General features: G+C 45.0%; 1 protein-coding gene and 1 long non-coding RNA gene across 9 annotated transcripts in view; one reads left to right on the plus strand and one right to left on the minus strand.

Annotated features, from left to right (window-relative positions):
• Positions 1-3,376: 3,376 nt before the first annotated feature.
• On the minus strand, positions 3,377-4,720 carry LOC142776386 (uncharacterized). The gene is made up of 3 exons (XR_012887500.1): positions 4,551-4,720; positions 3,824-3,883; positions 3,377-3,759 (listed from the first exon to the last, which is right to left on the minus strand). It is a non-coding gene; the product is annotated as an uncharacterized LOC142776386 (long non-coding RNA).
• Positions 4,721-13,459: 8,739 nt separating this feature from the next.
• Positions 13,460-19,052, plus strand: part of LOC119161075 (uncharacterized) — a 193,920-nt gene continuing 188,327 nt past the window's right edge. For 5 of the 8 annotated variants that reach the window (XM_075879990.1, XM_075879989.1, XM_075879991.1 and 2 more), the window contains exon 1: positions 13,460-13,712. The gene's annotated coding sequence lies outside the window, so the exon portion shown is untranslated. Of the gene's footprint in view, positions 13,713-15,895; positions 16,057-19,052 lie in introns of all 8 variants that reach the window. The other 3 variants (XM_075879987.1, XM_075879988.1, XM_037413404.2) reach the window with 3 other exon arrangements.

The following is a 19,052-nucleotide window of genomic DNA, read 5'->3' on the forward strand; positions in this document are numbered from 1 at the left end:
AGTGAAAGGCTCCGGAAATTGAACAGATGCAGCAAAAATAAAAGTGTCGCTCGCACACAGTCGTCATAAATTCTCCTCTCTTGTTTACATATGAATGCGAAGCAGAAGGCGCGACTCCCTCTCCGGCTCGGAAAGCACGTGGGCTGCGCAGCGCGTGTGTCGTGACGATCCGAAACTAATGGAACTGGGCTCATCACTCAGAGCCAGCGGGACACCTTCAGCGAAATCGCTTCGTCCGAGTAATAACAAAGAGTAACAGCTCGCCGACAACGAAGCAACTACGAAAGAACGCGCGCTAGATGCACTGACAATGGCGAGTGCTTTCACGTCATTAATTCAGCAACTGTACAGACAACACGATCGGTCGTGCGCCTTCTACGGTTGCATTGCGACTGGCGCAGCGTCCTGCCACTGTGTCCGTGTTCCGCGTGAAACTCACCTGCGTCAGCATTCTGCGACCGTGGTGACTTTGAGCACGGTGCTAGTGACAGTTGAATGTGGTTGCTGTTACGTTGAGATTACATGCAATGCTGGTGGAGAGTGTACCAAGCGGAACAGGAAAGGTGTTTTAATACGCACATGCAAGTTGTTACTGTACACACACAACACGAAACTACGTATGTGCACATGGTCCTCACGGCGTCTTGCTGGGCTTAACAGCGTCGTCCGTTGTCGCAAGCAGGAGCACTGCTCAACCGTCACTGACCTGCAAGGCGTTCGTCGTCATTCAGCTTCGTCATGGTGCCCAGCGCCATTTCGCTGAACACTAACTGCTTCATCCGCGTCATCCGCCGCACGACACATGGATATGCACTTGTTCTACGCACTGTTGAAACCCCGTGATGGACAAAGAGATTTGTAAACGTTGCTAAGAGTAATGTAACAGCCAGACGAACACTGCGTAACCAATAACGCGGCGCAGAGCACAGATATTGTCCGCCACGGCTCAGCACGAGACCTGGGGAGGCACACATTCCGCCGCCAGCCGCGGCCGCTCACTGCTAGACCAGCTTCACTGCGCAACACGTAACCATAACAACGCCGCCATTGTGCCTACTGAATATGGCCGCCATGATGTCATTTCCGCCACATCTTTTACGCCCTGCGCCGGCTGGGCATGCCCTCTCCTTACCTTTTTCCTTCCTCCGTGTAGTACAGAGTCTAGCAAATTACTACCTAGTGTGCTGAGCGCGTGCATTTTGTACGAGGTAGGATGGTCCGACAAGTGCATGACTGCGCTTAGTTGCCGCAAGCGGCGCTGCGAGTCGAGTGAGTGCCTGATTGTGTGAAGAAGTTCTGGTAGGTGTTCTGTGGTTTTCTCGTCCACTTGCTGCCGGAGCCTCGTTACGAGTAAGATAAGTGTTTGACAGCTGTTATCTGTCGTATTGTGAAGTTCGATTTAGCCAGATGTGAGCAGCAACATACTGAGATGTTAAAGGCTAAGGGGCAATGCAAAGAAAGGACATGTTTTGTGGCTCTGTGTCGAAGAGGTTATCGGTCGAACGAGGAAAGGGTATCTTTGTTCACCCAACGCCTCCTCTAGGAAGATGCTTGCCGCATGAAAAAAAAAAAACAGCTGCCACACCCTTTCCTTCCTTCATCATAGAGAAATAAAGAAAGGTGAAGAGTGGACACTCCCGTAGACCCCAGCGGCCCAATCGACCCTAGCACACCTGGTGGTTGGTGAGAGCAAGTGGCGTGCGCTTCCTGTTTCGGTTTCACTGGCGCAATTTTTGAATTTCTATTTTTTTATTTTTATTTCGATTAAGTTATAATAAAGAGAGATGCAGGTAGTGATAATTCACTACGATTTTATTCATCGCGCTTGTTCTTGTTCTTTTGTTCACTTGTTGATCACTTGTTCTTTTGGAACAAGTGATCAATGTATATATCAGTCAAAGAGACAGAGTATCCGCAATGTTTTATTCAAAGGGAAGGTAGAGTCTGAGAATATAAAAAGCACAATATGACAAAGGTAGACAACAAATGCATCTCGCCTTACAAATAAATTGTAACAAATATTGTAACAAATACAGAAAGAACACAGACAACGCACACATCGCTAGAGTTGGCAGAAGCCGAGAAGCTGGTGAAGTATGACACACTGGGCCCGTGGGTAAGTAAGGATCTATGGAAAAAACACAGCGCACAATGCTGAAGAAGAAGGAAGAAGTGACATATACACAGCAATGAAGTCGCGAGTCACGCCTGGGGTTAACCAAAATAATGCATAGAAAAAAAGAGTGCACAGAAACCACACGACACAATATAGCAGAAAGGCAAAGCTGCAGTGGGCTGGCTGTGCTTAAGAACAGCTAGCCCAAAATGAAAAAAAAAGCAGACTTGATGCCTGCTTGTCCTCAGAAAGGTAGGGCTTTGCAGCTTGCTCACTACGTGAAAGACAAACTTTATGCTACAACCATTGTCTTGTGGCTCTTCTTATCATCAAAAACTTAAGATCCCAAGTGATTTGCGTCTGGGTGTTGTTGTGACGCTTGCGAGCTAAAATAGATTGTAGTCATCACTTATCCAGAATTGTGAACCTTAATTGGTGTTACGAGAGCGGTATTACAGGGCTAATAAATAGCAGAAGGAAACCACTTTGGCTCATTATTTTTCACAAAGGCTCTACATCGTACGTTATCACTCACAAGCTATATAAAAATAAAATGGCAGCGTCCGCAGCCCCATCAAACGCTACAAGTTTGAGTATTCTTTTGAAAATTTTGATGGGCGAGATGAGGAGGTTGATGAGAAGCTAAAATACGAAAAGCGTGATAACGTGAACCGTGCCCACTTCATACTGTGTTCCTTACCCGCTCGAAGACATTTCAACAAGCGGTTTTGTTATCGATATATTACTTGAGCTGGAGTGATAAAGCATACACAGTGACCAAGCGAGCCACAGTAAAGTGTACAGTTCGCCCGCATTTGCTACAAAAATACAGACAGGATACCCAACATTCTTTTTAAGGTTATGCAAATCACTTCGAGCGAATACACAGTGTCCCTACTCCTCATAGCGGGTAACCAAAACAATGTATGCAACGAATGAGTGGTTAGTTTAGTGAGGCTGTCTCCGCAGTCTTTTGATAGTTTTCCGCTGTGCTGCTACTTTGGCTTGCAGATGTTTAATGGTTTGCTTGTACTTCATTGATGGAGACATTGTCGCTGGCACACAGGAACGCACTGCAATAAACAAAAAAATGGATGTAAAAGCGAAGAACAACTAATCCCATACGAGCACTTTCCTCGCTCTTTCAGACCCAAGGTGCACAACTTTCTGTGGTGCAAAGTTTTCGATTCCACTACCTAAAAACAAATTATTCACAATGTTGACAATGCACAAAAAAAATGAAAATCACTGAGAGCCCGCCCTTACATTTTGTAAGTGCACACGTAGTGTCCTTTTGAGGATAGTTTCCTCAGAATGTCCTAACCATAAAATAGCACATTAAAAACAGCTGCAATAAAAGCATAGTCACCATTTTCTCTAGGGCACTCAGACGAGGAGCTGTTGGCGGAGACATCTTCTGGAGGGTCTTTTGAAGCTTGTTCAGTGCCTCGGACAGTGCTGTCGGAACAACCTTGCGAGCGGCCTGCGGAAGTCTCAATATCAATCCACTCTGGTGTTGAAGTGAACATACAACTTACCGGTCACACAAGTTCCTTTTGTGACAGCTGAACGACTGGTTAAGGTTTTCTCCGGCAAGACGAAGTCAGCAGAAATTCTTTCACCAGCTACAAGGGAGCTGCCACCTGCAGAGGTTTGGTCAACAGTCAATTTGGGTAAAAAAAAAAGAAATCGCGACACTGAACGCACCCTGTTCATCGGGGCACCTCAATGTGTGGGAGCCGCTTTTTGAAGCCTCTACCGCAGGTCCTGAAGAAATGAAATTACGACAATGTGTCAGTAAGAGGCTTAAAATAACACACACTGAAGCTCATCCGCACCTTGCAGTGCAGCTTCTGCAGTCATGTCACAGTCACTATTTGAAGCGACGCTCAGAAAATCTGCATATATGTGCAGTTGGTACAAGTTACAAAGCTTGTAGCATGGGGAAACTTAAACAACTCTTTCAAACGCATAAATTGGTAGAACGCGGAAGAAAAGAGAAGGCACCAACAAGGAAACAAGTAATTGGTGATTTTTGGAATTATCAACAGTGCCAGCTTTCACTGATGAAAGGTACAGATGCTCGCGTCCGTGGCAGACGCAGCACGCGTCGCCTCGGCTTGACGCCGTGCCGCCTTTGCTATACTGCATACGTTGCACAATGTTCCCGTCTAGCCGCCGCATAGAGCCGCAAACTTTCTTTTTAGCGAACCTCCCCGTCCTTACAAGCTACAGAAAAAGGTTACAACTGCGTGAATGAGACGCCACGTAAGAAACAAACTCGCACACACGAAGCGCAACGTGTGTGTGTGCATCTTTCTATGCTTGTTGCATGGTGTCTTATTCGCACAGGTGTAACCGTTTTCTGAAAAAAATGACCGAACAAGACCAACAACATGTCATTCAACAAGCTTCGCTTGAAAACGTGCCTCACCTGTTATCTCACGCTTGAAAACGCCGACGCAGCCGACGTTGACGAAAGCGACGAAAGCTTCTCGCTGTCAGTCATGCATGGGCTTGTCGCTGGGTGGATGGTGTTTATGACAGTACGGCTGAAGAAAAATAATCGCGTAAGGTGTGTTGAATAAATTGTTTTTATGTATAAAGAACATGCCTAGTTTGGGCGTATAATTATTATTTTGTGAAAACAATTTTGTTGCAGTGATTATAACTGTTTTTGTTTTGCGCTTGCGTCCTCTGACGTTTGATGAGAGCACTAGTTGATTACGTAATCGTGACGCACTTCTTGAGGCCAGATTTCGCGGAGTGTCCTCTCTTGTCTTCTTCTTTCTCTATGCCTTCATTTTGAAAATGTTCTCGGTCGCTAGTGTCACCTGTGGCGAACGGTGCAACAACGCAACACTTTGCAAAGCCTCCGAAACAGTGGTGCACAGTGGCAGGTCTCTAACAACTCTCGACTGACGCGCCCTTATGGGTCGCAGATGAAAAACACCTAGCTTGTACCGCCCGTCGCCGTGATGATGGATGGATGCTATGGATGCTATGAGCGTCCCCTTTATAACGGGGTGGTGACAAGTATGCCACCAGGCTCGACAAAAAAAAAAAAACCTTTTTTTCTTTTTTTTTATGTTGGCCTAATGCCTCTACTTCGATAAATTCTATCTTAATGGAAAAAAAGGTAAATTTTCAGCTTAAGTTCTCTGCCAGTTACGGCACACTGTCCATATTTTATTTTTCCAATATTTATTTTTGTCCTTTCTCTCTAATTTTCTGCCACCAATACTCTAACCGTCTCTTACTTATTTCAATCGCGGGTGTGTTCAGCTTTCCATTGTTGTCCCTAAAACCCAAGGCTTCCTGTAGGCTCGTGCCCAAACGTACACCTGGGTGGATATCTCCACATTCAATCAGAACATGCTCCGCCGTTTCCTTATCTTTCCCGCAGCATGTGCATTGTTCTTCTTCTTTACTGAATCTTGCTTTATAACTACGCGTTCTAAGGCAACCCGATCTCGCTTCAAACAGTAAAGCGCTTCCCCTTGAATTATCGTAAAATGCCTCCCTCCTTATTTCATTTTTGCCCTTTCGGTAGTTACTCAGAGCCGGTTTTTTCTCCATAGCTGCCATCCAGTAAATCCTCTCCGCCTCCCTGACTTTTCCCTTAACGCTCTTTGTTGACATATGGCTCACAATACCAGCCGTATATTTACTAGTGAGTCTTCTAGTTCTTTTTCTCCACTGTGTGTCCACGCTCTTCCTATACAAATAACGGAACACCTTCTCTGCCCATCTACTCTCCTTCATATTTCTTAGCCTTTCTTCGAACCTTATTTTGCTCTGCGCTTCCCTCGCCTCAAAACCTGCCCACCCCTTATCGCCCTTCACAGCCTCGTTTGTCGTCTTCCCGTGAGCACCCAACGCGAGGCGTCCCACAGTCCTTTGATTTACATCCATTCCCGATTGCACCTCTGCCCTCATGCACACCACTGAGTTCCCAAAAGTAAGCCCTGGAACCATTACACCCTTCCACAGACCTCGAAGCACCTCATACCTATTGTATCCCCACAACGCTCTGTGCCTCATTATTGCCGCATTCCTCTTTCCTTTTGCTGCCGAGGCTTTTTCCTGTACCTCCATGTATCTATCACTCTCATTTACCCATACTCCAAGGTACTTGTATTCACTTACCCTCGGTATTTCTTGGCCTTGTATGGACACCGTCTGATCACAGGGATCATTGAATACCATCAATCCACACTTCGTTACACTGAATCCTAGTCCAAGAGCTTCACCTTCCCTTCCGCATATATTCGCCAGCTGCTGTATATCATCTCGACTGTCCGCAAATAAGACGATATCGTCCGCATAAAATAAACCTGGAAGCTTCTGCTCAATCATCATGCCGCCCTGTTTGTGTGACAGATTAAAACCAATGTTGCTACCTTCTAGCGCTTTTTCCATACTCACCATGTACAGCATGAATAACAGTGGGGACAAAGGACATCCCTGTCTCAGACCCCTGCTAACCTCAACGTTCTCTTTGCTACGCATTCCTTCCCACTCTATGCAAACTGTATTTTCTCGGTATATCTCCCTCAAAAGCTGTATACAGTCGTCGCCCATGCCCATTCCTTTCAATATATCCCACAAAATTTCCTGATTAACGTTGTCGTATGCCCCAGTGATGTCTAGAAAAGCCACGTACAAGGGCCTATTCTCTATTTTAGATATTTCTATACACTGAGTGAGAACAAACAGGTTATCGTCTAACCGCCTGTCGACTCGAAATCCGTTCTGAAGTTCTCCCAAAATATCGTTATGTTCGGCCCATGTTTCTATTTTCATTTTTACTGCTTGCATCGCCAACCTGTATAGTACCGATGTAATGGTTAGTGGTCTATACGAGCGAATCTTGTCCTTTTCTCCCTTGCCTTTATAGATTAAGTTCATTCTACTTTGTCGCCAACTGTCCGGTATTTGTCCGTCCTTTAAGCTTTTTTCTACTGCTTTTAACAATGCTTCTTTAGTGTTATGTCCTAGTTCGTTAATGAGGCTAACGGGAATCCCGTCTAAACCCGCGGCAGTGCGCTTTGGAATTTTTCCTTCGGCCTTTTTCCAGTTGAAATTATCAAGTACTAGCTCTTCCTCTGTTGCTTTCTCCGCCACACTTTTACTCACCGGGGAGATCCCCTGGACGCTCTTTTGAAACGAATTGGCTGTTACCTTTTGGATGTAACCTAGCGCTTCGTACCCTTCCAATTGATTTCCTCCTTCATCTAGAATATGTTGTTGCGTTGTGACAGACTTCCTACCTAGCGCCTTTATGTGGCTCCAAAAAATCCTAGGCGCGGCCTCCTTTTTTTCGTGTATCTCTGTCATCCAGCGTTCACTTTCACCTTTAATTTTTGCCTCTACCAATTTCTGTACAAGGGATTTTTTCTCCAAATATATTTCCCATATTTTTTTGACTTCGTCCTGCGGCCGCTTCTCCTTTTTTGCCTTTCTATGCTCCCGTGATGCTTCGCGTCGCTTCTCGATCGCCTCCCGGATTTCCTTGTTCCACCAACTTTTTGGCTTCCTTTTTCCTTTCCAGCAAACAGTTTTCTTCTCTTTCCCTATCTCCTTCGTCATTAGATGTAACAGCTCACTATACTCCCAGTCATTGCCTGGTATTTCGCCTACTTCTTCCTCGACTCTTGCGGCTATATTTATTATTTGTTTGTCATTTAAATACGAGCTGCCAGACTTTGATTCCATGCTCATATTTTTAGTTTCGTATCCCATTTGTAATGTTATTCGTTTATGATCACTACCCAAGCTGTTAATGCCTTCCTCGTCTATCCTCATTTCTGTCAGTTTGTGGTAAATTCCTTCAGTCATGAGACAATAATCAATACTTGATTGCTTGTTTCCGACTTCCCATGTGATCTGGCCGTCACATTTAGGCCCCGTGTTAACTATCTCCAGACTATGTTGCTCGCAAAGATCTAGTAATAACTTCCCATTGGTGTCTGAATATCCGTCAAGGTCATGTATGTGGGCATTCATGTCCCCTAGAAGGATGATTTCGGCCCCATTACCAAATTCCTTAATATCCGCACTCATGCAATCCACTATCTCCTGATTCTTTTCTCTGCAGTTATTCCCCGTCCACAAGTAGGCTACCCCTAGCCTCGTTTCCTTTCCACCTACTGTGCCCAGAACCCAGAGGTGCTCTGAACACGTCTGTTTCACTCTAACCCATTTGGCTCCGCGGTGAATTAGCATTCCTACACCCCCACCTTTCCTTTCCGATATGGTCCTGTTACACCCTTCCCAAACATAATTTTTAATATGTGGTGGCTCTTCCAAGTCTCTAAGGTATGTTTCTGTAACCGCATACACGCCTATCTGATCTTTGTTTAACTGCTCCTCAATCTCTAACCATTTTGCCTTCTTTCTGCCACCCTGCATGTTTATGTAACTAATTGCAACACGCGCCTTTTTCCTTTTTCTTTTACCTTTTTTCTGGTTTTTCGCAATTCTACCTGTCAAAGCGTCCTCCTGGTTGTTTTCCCTGTTACGAGCTACCCCGGACTCCGAAGGGCCCGTGAGCCCCCCAAAAAAGCTACTGCGCGTCCTGCCAGTCGCCAGCCCACCTCGTGTCCAAGCCTCTTATCGTAATGAATCTTGTCTCTTTGGAATCCACCCCACCTGTGCACTTCCCTGTTTAAATCCACTACCTCGAAACCCTTCTCTCGACTAATTCGCCATATCTCTTTGTTTGCGTCGACAACCGCTCTTTGCAGGTTGACGTTGCGTACTGGTACTTCCGGTACTGTGCATACTACAATTTGCACCTGGGGGGACACGGTGCGCATGTCATCCACCCCTTTCGCCAAGGTCGTCGCTAGTCCTGACGATTCTTTTTTCAGGACGTCATTTAACCCTCCCGCAATTACAACGAGGTTACGATTGTTAGCTTTAGCGGCGAGTTGTTCACCCGCTTGACTCATTACTGTCCCCAGCGTTTGTCCTGGGAACGTCCCTATCGCAACTCTCTTGTCGCCTTTCACCCTTTCTTTGATTGCCGCTGCGCATCGGACTAAATTTGAGTCACCGGCGATGATGACCTGTTCAGACATTCCTTCTGAAACCTGCACCTGGCTGCTGACTAGGTGACTAGCGTGAGTCACGGCTGCTGGTTTGCTCCCTCCCTCCCTCAAAACTACTTCCCGGTAGCTGGGCCCTGTGGCCAATGTATCTGCCTTTGTCATGCCTGTTTCCTTCATCTCTCCCGCCCGGGGGGTCGTCGCCATAATGCTTCCGCCGTCACCTGCGTCTTCGTTCCCCTTCACGACCTTCGATAGGCCCTTCTCGGCTGCCCGGAGCCTTTCCTCCATGGCTGACGTTTTCTCTCGCTCCTTCGCCAATGCATTCTCCAGCTCTGCGATTTTCTCCATGAGCCCACTCTGGACCGCCATCATATTTTTCATTTTCTCCTCGAACTCGCACTGTCTACACTTGGCGTCATCTTCTGCTTTCTCTTCCGCACTAATTTCCACCTTCCTCCCTACCCCGCACTCTGAACACTTTACGGTCTTTTTGACCATGGCTAGCTCAGTTTACCGATGCCCACGTGTTAGAAAACTGTACTAAAATACGCTGGTCTAAGCCAAAAAGAACCACAATAATACATAAATACGCTACACTTCACAGCACCTGCGCATGCACGTGGTCGGTCTACGCGCAGGCCTCAGCCACGTGGTGGCTGGAGCAAAAAAAAGACACAGTACAGAATACTAAAAAAAAAACGTACACCGTACTAGACCTAATCAAGCTTTACGCTAGCGCCTTACGTTCTCATAACGCTACATACAGAGGCAAGCTGGAAACATGCAAAAACACTTATCTGTAGCTGTCATTCCGGAGCTCTTCAAAAACACGTCCGACCTCAGGTACGTCAAGCGTCAGCCTCCGATATAGTGTCCGTCGCGAGCGCCACTGTGCGGAGCTTGTTTAAAACTAAAGGCAGGCCAACTCCGCGGGGAGCGCGAGCCATTCCTCAGGCATCTTTCTAGAGGAGGCGTTGGTTCACCGCACCGACGGACCCAGCACGGCTTGCAGAATGGGAAAGCAGGATGATGAGGGCAGATAGAAGGCTGACGCCGAAGGCTGTCGTTTGCGAACGGCATTTTGAGAGTGACTGCATCGAACGATCTTTTCATATTACGGTGAACGGTGTCGTGAATGAAACCGCCCGAGAGTAGCCGCGCCTGAAGCCCGATGCTGTCAATGTGTACGTGTGTGTGTGTCCGTGTGTACGTATGTGTGTGTGTGTGCGTCTGTGTGTGTGTACGTGTTTGCGCGTATGTGTGTGTGCGTGCGTGCCTGTTTGTGTGTATGTGCGTGTGTGTGTGCGTGCGTGCGTGTTTTGTGGGCGGCAGCCAACAGTGAGGTTATATTACGACATTATCTTCATTTGATATTGATAAATACGAGTACTGTGAAAGCAGTCGCGTAGGTATTATACAATAAAGCGTTTTGAAAAGAACTCTCCGAAAATACGGAAAAATTGAAAGTTGGCCTCGCGCGGCTAGGCCTACTGAAAGCTTCACAGCGCTTGCGGAGAACGCGGATTGAACGCAGATGGATGGATGGATGGATGGATGGATGGATGTGGGTGTACCCTTTAGACCGGGCGGCGGCTAATGCCACCTAGCCGTAATACTTCGTGAACTAACCATTAGATTTATCTTTTTTTTTCCTTTAAATAGTGAGGTTGAGGATTCGTACTTTGCAGTGAAGGGTTTCATTTTCACTCGTGCCTTGACTTTAGCCACCAATCAGATAACCCCCTTCTAGTTAATTCTACCCTCTTAAAGTCTATTTTGCCCTCCCTGTCCCTAAACCCCAGTGTTTTGAAAAACTCTGCGCCATCATCCTGAACTATAGGGTGAAGCCCTTTACAGGACATTATCAAGTGTTCGGCAGTTTCTTCTTCTCCACACGCACTGCATACTGTGTCTATCCCTTCGTATTTGGCCTGATATGTCTTGGCTCGCAGTACTCCCGTCCTGGCCTCAAACAGTAGAGAACTACCCCGAGTATTATCATAGATCCTTTCCTTGGCGATTTCCTGCTTAAAAGTTCGATAGATCTCTAGTGCGGACTTCTTAATCATGCCAATTCTCCACATGTCAGTCTCCGTTTTCTTCTCTTTCTTCTTAACCGATAGTTCTTTTTGGTTTGGCCACCTGCTGTTTTCTAAGTATTTACCAGTCGATTTTTCTGGTTCGCTTCCTCCATTTTGTATGGACAGTCTTCATGTAAAGGTGCTGAAAACATTCCTAGCCCAACGCTCCTTCCTCACTTCTCTCAATCGCTTCTCAAATTTTATCTTGCTGCTAGCTACCCTGCCCTCAAACGATGTTCATCTCATACCACCTTCTACTCCCTGATTTGGTGTATTCCCGTGAGCTCATAAAGCGATCCTACCTATTCCACGTTGCTTAATTTCTAATCTTGCTTGAACTTCTGATCTCATGCACAAGACCGCATTGCCGAACGTCAGACCAGGAACCATGACCCCTTTCCATATTCCTCTCACAACATCATACCTATTGTAACTCCACAGTGCCCTGCTTTTAATTACCACTGCATTCCTGTTTCCTTTAGTCGACACGTATATTTCGTGTTGCCTTAGGTACTCGGCCTCATTGCTTATCCATACGCCCAGATATTTGTATTTATCTGTTATATCTAGCGTGACCTCCTGTATTATAAGCTCGCTATCTTCGTTATCATTAAAAATCATGACTGCTGATTGTTCCTTACTGAATCTAAAATCCAACCTATCTCCCTCATAACCGCAGATGTCCATCAATCTCTGCAAATCTTCCTTATTGTCGGCCATTAACACTATATCATCTGCGTACATTAATGCTCGTAGTGCCTGATCAATGAGTTTTCCTTGTTTGACTAAAGAGAGGTTGAATCCAAGTCCACTTCCCTCTGATTTGGCCTCTACTCCTTGTAGGTACATCATGAATAACAAGGGTGACAGTGGACACCCTTGCCTAAGTCCCCGTTTCACCTCTGTGGGCTTGGATACCTGTTTTTACCACTTTATAACTACCTTGTAACTTTTATAGATTTCCTTTAAAAGATTAGTGACTCCATCTTCCACACCCAGTGTGTCTCATATTCCACACAAGTCATTTTGAACCACGCTATCGTACACTCCCTTGATATCCAAAAATGCTAGCCACAGGGGCCTGGGTTCCTTTTCTGCTATTTCGATGCACTGCGTCAGTGAAAACAGATTGTCTTCCAATCTCCTGTGTTTCCGAAACCCATTCTGCAGTTCCCCCAGCACCCCTCATCCTCTATCCATGCCTGTAGTCTTTCCTTTATAATCTGCCTCGCCAGCATGTAGACCACTGATGTCACTGTTATAGGACGGTAGTTGTTTATGTCATCTTTGTCCCCCTTTCCTTTATAGATCATGTTCATCCTGCTAAGTTTCCATACATCAGGGACTTCACCATCGATTATTGTTCTGCTCACTGCCTCTCTCAAAGTATGTTTAGACTTCGAACCCAATGTCCTTATCAGCATAATTGGAATGCCATCTGGGCCTGTTGGTTTACTACTTGGAACCTTCTTCTCAGCCCTTTCCCACTCTCGTTGTGAAAATGGAGCCATTGTGCCACTTGATTCATCTCTGTATATTGTGGTGCACAAGGCACTTCTTTGTTGAATTTTTTCTGCCACCCTTGTTCTTATATATTGAATAGCTTCGTCCCCTTCTAGCCTAGCACCTTTGGCTGTATTTAAAAACCTCTGCTATAGGATTGTTTCATTTCTTAGGGAGTTTAGATGGTTCCGAGATTTCGCAGCTGCCTTTCTCTCTTTTTTATGTACTTCTGCCAGCCACGGAGCACCCTTTCTTCTAATCTTTCCATTGATCAGGAGGGATGCTTCTCTTCTAGAGCTTAGAAAGATTTCCCATTTTATTTCAACATCATCTGTCGGTTACCCCGTTGCTTAGCATGTCTGTGTTCCCTAGAGGCTTCCCGACGTTTTGCTATGGCTCTCTTAACTTCCTTATTCCACCAACTTTTGGGTTGTGTCTTCTTTTCCGGGGTGACTTCTCATGTGCCTTAGCAAGCTCTAGCCCAAACAGTCTAATTAGATTTGTGTACGTCCACACAGTTTTATTATCTTCAGTGATTACTTTCTCAATTTGTTTAGTAGTAATTTCTATTTGTCTTTCAGAATGAAATTTTTTCTGTAGTTGCTCATCTTGTCTCCTTCCCACTTTCGCTGCTCTTCCGTGTTGGTCGCAAGCGCCACCGCGCGGGCTTGTTGAAAACTGAAGGCAGGCCAACTCCGTTGGGAGCGCGAGCCATTCCTCAGGCATATTTCTAGAGGAGGCGTTGGTCGGAGCATTGCTATAGCATTGCTCTGAGGAACAGCAACAAGACATATTTCTACTGTGGTTTCACGATTTCACATATTTGCGCCAATGCAAGCGCCGGATGATAAAGTTGTGACAGCAAGGTGGTAATTCACTACGGTGCTCCAGGGGATATTGTGCGTGCTTTCGTATTCAGTGGCCGATGTATGTGTTCATATTGACAAACAAGTAACGGTAAGAGATTTATACTGCTCCGTGTAGAGTTTCATGTGCTCTGTAATGTACTACGTGTATGTGTATAATGCGAAATGTTTTGCTGCGCAGGTTCACGATTAGTTCATTTCATTAGTTTTTCGTTGTCGATTATCTTCGACTTTTTGTGCTTTCATATAACTTTCTGACGCAGGTAGAAAGTTGTCCGTGTGTATTATGTGACAATTTTTATGTTCCTGAATGTTATCTGGTTTAGAATGCGACTTGTCGGCAGCTTCGAACCATCTCCTAGCGCTGATAGCGCGAGCCTCCGCCTTCGAGTCAGAGCAACCAATATGCTCACTGGCTGACTCTGCCAAACGCGCTAAATCCTCCAATGCTAAATGTTTATATCCCGGCAGCCTAGTTTATGCGCCCGGAAACCGGTGCAGGGTTTTCCATCGAAGGGGGGCACCAAAACTGCTGCCCCAGCATAATTTCCTACTACGTAAAGGCTCTACCGACTGTTCACCGGCTGTTTGTAGTACCATACCGGGGTGAAGCATGCACTCTCGTCGCAATCGCCGCCGTAAAGATAGGCTGGCTGGATGTTTTGACATGGTAGTATTGAAGCAAGCACTCGTAAACAACCTGCTTGTGCCAGAACTAAAAAGAAAGCGCCGCTGCTTTTACGTATTGATTTCAATAAAAACTCGCTTAAATCGGGCTTAATGCCATGTTGTAAGCTTCGTTTTTTCGGGTTTATAGAAACGTTGGACCCTGTGGATACCTGCCGAAGAACGGAAATTTATTTAGATGGGGAACTTGTAAAGTTTGTTTTTGTCACATCAGCTTTTAACTGTATCGTGTGTATTAAGATACCAGATATACCTTCGGTCCAAGTGACCCAGACTGTATTGCAATATTGGGCTGTTCAAATTTTATCTAGGGCATCGCAGATTCACGCTTTTTTTTTTTTTTTCAAATAAGAAATTACGAAACATGGAGGCAGATACTGTGAGTAATGATAAACAGCATAATTAAATTTGTATTAGTTGCCTCATTATACATAGTGTTCATGTGATGTCACTTCCGCCGTTGTAGCCCTCTTCCGGCAGGCCTGGGTACCTCCCTGGGTACCTACGGCAGTTCGCGTGCTGCAACGCGGTTTGTTGGGGGCTCGTCATCTGTTGCTGTGTACGATGTTGAATGGGAAGCATTGTGGTTTTTCGTTGTCCTACTTTAACGAGCTCATCAGATCATGAAGGCCTCGTTTTTTCACTCGATACAAGACCAGATAATAGAGATGGTCGGCACGTATACGAGCCGCCACGTACATTGGCTGCCTGCCACGGCCTACGAGGGCTCATTGTCTCACTACAAACACTACAAATTGCGTGGCCCGAGAACAAGTGAAAGCCCGAAGTCTCTCAAGCCGCAATTTTAAGAGTGGATGAGCGAAGCGCAGCAGCTCCCATCAAAAACAAGTCTTGCAGAGCTGGGCAAGTTTATAAGAAACATAATATTAATTATTGTGACGAGGAATATATTGCTGCAGCCCACGCCACCAAAGTAGCAGCGCCCCCCCCCCCCCCCCCCAATTGTTTTAAACAGTGCTGCTGTTGAGCCTCTTTGATTGAAATTTGTGGAAACAGCCGAAGAAAATATTATGCAAGGCAGATAGAGACTTCGCGTGGTGCATGCCGCGGTAATGCCGGCCATCACTTTCTTTTTTTCGCGTATGTTTTGACACCTTTTTCACCTTGTATTTTACTTTTTTATACGCTAATGTACAGTCGAGTGTCTGAAAATGATAGAGACCGTGTTAGGAAATTAATTGACCAATTTTTTAAAAAATCCCGACCCCCCAACTCGAACCGATCGGCTATGCTTCAAAGTGATTTAATATTGCTTTGCATCCATTTTCACAGTTTGTTTCGATGCAATACCCGAATTTCCGCGATCGCTATCACGATTTTAACCCCCTTCCTAACACGCTGACTGTGTGCACGCAGTGGCCGCGACAAGTTTGTATATACAGTATTTTGGTAAGCTATCTCTGTTTGCTGGTAAGTGCTTAGCTATGGCACTTACCCAGAATGAAGTTACACCTAAAGACACAAATATCACCAAGTTTCTTCAAGTAGTTTTTTTTTTTGTTAATCCGTGTCAGCCAAACACGCCGGTACTTTTCGGAAAATCGCTGTGTGCGTTCTCAATTTTAGGTAGTAACTTTCGGCGAAGAAACACCCTGAAGATCTGCTCCCTCTTCGGGGACTACAAAATCAACTTGCCTCACTAGCAGCCCTCAAACTTGCATCGTGAGGCAAAAATAAACAGGCGCAAGCACAAGGAGACAACACGACAGCGGTGGGTGACGGAGTCGGTAGGTACCCGGGCATGTCGGTGGCGCATTTCGGAAGTAACGAAAGGGCGCTGCGTGACGCATGTGCACACTATGTATAATTATATGAAATGTTCAAACTTCTGCAAATTCAAGCAAGCCATCTTTAATAGCATACCCTTTTGCTTTCTTTGTGCCTTGAGATATACAATCTGTCATGAAATGTGTTTTGCCAATGTATGTGTATAGTAAAATACTAGTTGAAAAAACTATTCAGTTGTACAAATTTTTTTTAATCCCCTGCGTAAGTTCCATTGGGCCCAATGCTATTACATTTAAGTTTACTGAAATTACTGTAGAGGGCATTCCAGTTCTCCAAACTTATTTTGTGGTATCATCCAATCCCTCTTTTGTCATAATGATGAGATGTTGCCTAAAAGATAAGTATATACAGCGCTTTGCATTCTGAGGACTAGGTCAACTGCAGCCCCCACGTTTAGACATGCACCACTCTGTCCACTGTAGATATCGTAGCAAGCATGCTACATCGGATGAAGAAGGAGTAGCCATTGTAGAGTCATTATGACAACTTGTCAGTGCAAACAAATAGGATAAAGTAACAAGGTACACAAACAAGTGCAGATTGAAACTTGGGTTTAATCGTAGCAGAAATATATACAAGAAAAGACGAGGGGAAAGCAGGGTTACAGGGGAAGGAACAACATCATGTTTTAGATTGTAAGATTGCGTTTCTTGACTACACCTGATGTTCTTTCCCCCTTAACCCTATTTCCTCCTCATATTTTATGCTATAGATTTATGCTACGATTAAACTCAAGTTTCAGTCTGTGCTTGTTTATGTACCTTGGTACTTTGTCCCATTTGTGCTGCAAAGTTATAATGGATCTATACCAACTGATGTAGTCAGGGGTCTGCCCATAGGACCGGAGCCAGCCAAAGTCTCGGGAAGATGTCGAGGAGAGGAGCCTGAGCCGATATGAGGAACGTTTATTTACAGAATTAAGATTTTGAAGGTTGCATGATACATGATTGTAGTAGCATCAGGAAGCTCTCGATAGGAGCTTCTGGGAGTGTGTACAGAGTGTCTCGACACTCGCGTTTCAAGCCCTGGTCTTCCCAAGATTCCCTGCTGAGGAAAACGATTGAGGCCTAGACAGTCCAATGAGATTCGTCTCAATCTCCACCCCCAAGATGTGAAAGTCAAACACTACCTCCTTCCCAACTGAGGGGAGAGGCACGCCCAGTTCATCGCACGGCGAGGGAGAAATATAACACAGCCCACAACCCGATAATATGCACAACGCAGCACAATGCAATAACGTGGTGTTGTTACTCCTTAGTGCAGACAAACTGTCTTGTCGGGTGCAGCGTTGACTCCTAAATTCGGGCTGCGGCGCTGGGCAGGCCACGGCTTCTGGTAAACTATGATGACATGAAGGCACCACAGAGTACGTGGGAAACGTACCCAAAGATGGATATGAGATGCTCGGCTAATTGTTCGGGCCGTCTCTTAGCACATTGAACAAAGCAAGCAGCCTCGACTTCCGACAGCTTTTCCTAAGCCGTCTATCGGTTGGGCGTGTTCAAAGGGTTTTGGCGAAGGGGAGACGACTGTGCTGAAGAATTCAAAGCACAACTTTCTGGTTATTGCTATTTTTGGTGCACTTCTGGTAGCGCTCACCCAGAACAAATCATGGTAGGCTTAGCTGCAATGTCTCACACATCCAACGGCACCAAGCCAGGGAGGCCGATCATAACACAACTAGCCCGCCTATCAACTCTTCTGCAAACCGTTGTAGAGGAAGCACCAAGAATTTAGCTAAAGACACCCTGATGTATTTGGAAAAATGGAAGTGCTTCGCTGCTGAGCAGTGTTGTACCGGAGAAATTCATGAGAGCTTGGGCACAGTGACTCAAATCATGACTGTAGTAATAGTCCTAAGTGCACAAGTGCAGGCAGAAATTCACATTCAAGTAAGCCCCATTGTAAATGAAAGGGTTTCAATTTCATTTCAACTCCTGATATTTTCTTTAGCTCTGGATAACAAATTTAAACAGGGCAATTTTAATTTAGGTATTTTCCCTTTAGCACACTTTTTTCTGTGGTCACTTGAAGTTCAGTCAAGGGAATTGTCACTGTATTGTGCCAAAAAGTATATTGCTAATTTAGCTAGGTGTTCACGTAAATATATTACACAGCAGAGGCATCTATTATCTGGAACAGCAATATATATTGCTGCAAATTTGAGCACTTGTATTGAACATTGTCATTGTTCTCCAGTTTCTGTTAAATACCTGCCTACATGCTCTGTAATATCATTAGAAATGCAGAAGCTTGAGCTAAAAACTGAGCAATAATTAATCAAACCTATTCAGCTGGCACTAGCACTTCAATTGCCATTGCCCGCATCTATCTTAGTACCAGAATAGTTTCAAGTCATGTGGTTACAAAAAAATTTTTGCTACACTGTATGACAACGACTCGGGCATCTATGCATTAGCTTTACGAGTCCTGCCATCTTGTACTTCATATATTTTCTTCCAGCAGGTTTATTTTTTCATTTTTTTTTCTATTTGATATGTGGCTTTAAACAGGGTAATTGCTTTTTTATTTACTCCTTCACGGCCAGTTTGGCATCAGAAAACATCATAAAAATATTTTATAGCTTTTGCAGATGCATAAGATGAATAACAATGATCTTCAAGTTTTCTGCAACACTGCACGCCCTCCGTTACTTCTCAGATGTCACATTTTTCCGTGCAGTGTGTACTAAAAGCTACTAGCATTGACATATTTTTTCCACAATATTGAGGAGTTGGTAAAATATCATCTCTTGAAGGTATTGCACTGGATTGTTTTTGACGAAGTGCTACCAGTGTAGAAAAATGATTCTCGCATGTAAGTAGAGGATATTCAGTATGAAGGAGGCCTGTATGTGACAGAAAGAGTCCATACTTCAAGTCTACTGCACATGCATACTGTAGTATATAGTAGTATAATATATAATATAGTAGTA

This window comes from Rhipicephalus microplus, chromosome X (assembly GCF_043290135.1).
Source record: "Rhipicephalus microplus isolate Deutch F79 chromosome X, USDA_Rmic, whole genome shotgun sequence".
Taxonomy (NCBI): Eukaryota; Metazoa; Arthropoda; class Arachnida; order Ixodida; family Ixodidae; genus Rhipicephalus; species Rhipicephalus microplus.